This window comes from Coenobita brevimanus, chromosome 58 (assembly GCF_032717465.1).
Source record: "Coenobita brevimanus isolate Jiangsu-jjx chromosome 58, ASM3271746v2, whole genome shotgun sequence".
Taxonomy (NCBI): Eukaryota; Metazoa; Arthropoda; class Malacostraca; order Decapoda; family Coenobitidae; genus Coenobita; species Coenobita brevimanus.
The window spans coordinates 17,061,298-17,062,834 of record NC_137011.1 but is presented as its reverse complement, the minus strand read 5'-3'; the positions used below and the strand labels follow the sequence as shown (position 1 = coordinate 17,062,834).

At 38.3% G+C, this 1,537-nt stretch overlaps 1 non-coding gene across 1 annotated transcript; it reads right to left on the bottom strand.

Annotated features, from left to right (window-relative positions):
- Positions 1 to 817: 817 nt before the first annotated feature.
- LOC145402741 (5S ribosomal RNA) lies at positions 818 to 936 on the bottom strand. Its single transcript, XR_013897858.1, has one exon. It is a non-coding gene; the product is annotated as a 5S ribosomal RNA (ribosomal RNA).
- Positions 937 to 1,537: the final 601 nt, after the last annotated feature.

The window sequence follows — 1,537 nt, the reverse complement described above, 5'->3', positions numbered from 1 at the left end:
GTGTATGTTATGGGAAAGTATATAATGTTTTTCGGAACAGTAATGACTTGGACCTTTGAAGCCATAAAGAATTTATTAAGGGTCTTACCAATGTACGTTTCGGTGAATCTTTTGGGGAAACCATTTTTAAACAACAATCTTTAAGAAAATTAAGTATCTTATGAAGGTGAAAATAATTTGAGCACAACTCATCAGCTCTATGGGTGAGAGTGCTGACTAGATTACGTTTATAGCTCAACAGGAGGAATGACGAAAATTTCATGCATAATCCAGTGAAGGTTGGCTTCCTATATAAGGTAATTTCAAAACTATTGTCCCTACGGAGAATATTTGTATCTAAAAATGCTAAGCTGTTATTACTTTCTAGGTCACAGGTGAACTACCATGAAGAGCTTTGGCTGGCTGAGTGTCCTACTGATTTTAAACCCTTGTTTTATCGTTGTTATGTTGATGACAACTTTTTGGTTTTTAAGATTTGCAGATGACATTGTCCTAATCTCAGAAACAGCGGAGGCATTGCAAGAAATGTTAAATGACCTGAACAGAGAAAGTCTGAAAGTAGGACTGAAGATGAACTGGAGTAAAACTTATGTTTAATACACAAACACCAAAGAGCGTCATCAGAATATGCGATGAAATTCTTGAAGAAGTTGAGGAGTACAACTACTTGGGACAAATACTGAAATTAACAAAATATCCATCCATCCATCCATTGCCAGACGCCATGTATCCCAAACGGGGTGGTCAAGTGCTTAGAGTTAACTGTTTTACAGGGAGGGGCACTAATCCTCCACCAACCCCACTTGACACGTAGGGATGCCAACAGCATCTGGTGTTCCCAGGCGGTCACCCATCCAAGTACTAACCAGATCCAACGTTGCTTAACTTCGCTGATCGGATGGGAAGCGGTGTACTCAACATGGCATGGCCGTTGGAAAAATATCATGATAGCGAAATAAAAAGACGCATTACAATTGGATGGAAAGCTTTCGGTAAACATAGAGCCATTATGAAAAGTAGCTTGCCAGTTTGTATGAAACAAAAAGTATATAACGAATGCATAATTCCAGCTATGACATATGATTGTAAGACCTGGGAACTGACAAAATCGATGGAAAATAAATTAATCCATTCTCAGAGAGCAATGGAAAGGTCAATGTTGGGAATATCTTTAAGAGACAGGAAAAGATCAATTAGCGTGAGAGAGCAGACGAAAGTCAAAGATATTATAGAAGTTATAAAAGAACTGAAATGGAGGTGGGCAGGCCAAATAGCAAGAATAAGGGATAACCGATGGAGTAAGAGGCTGACAGACTGGACACCAAGAGATTGTAAGCATAGTAGAAAAAGGCCAGACAGGAGATGGAGAGATGAGATGAAGAAATTTGCAGGGAAAACGTGGCAAAGATTGGCTCAGTCAAGGAATTCGTGGAAAACGTTGGAGGAGGCCTTTGTTCAGAAGTGGACTAGTTATGGCTGATGATGATGATGATGATTATATATATATATATATATATATATATATATATATATATAA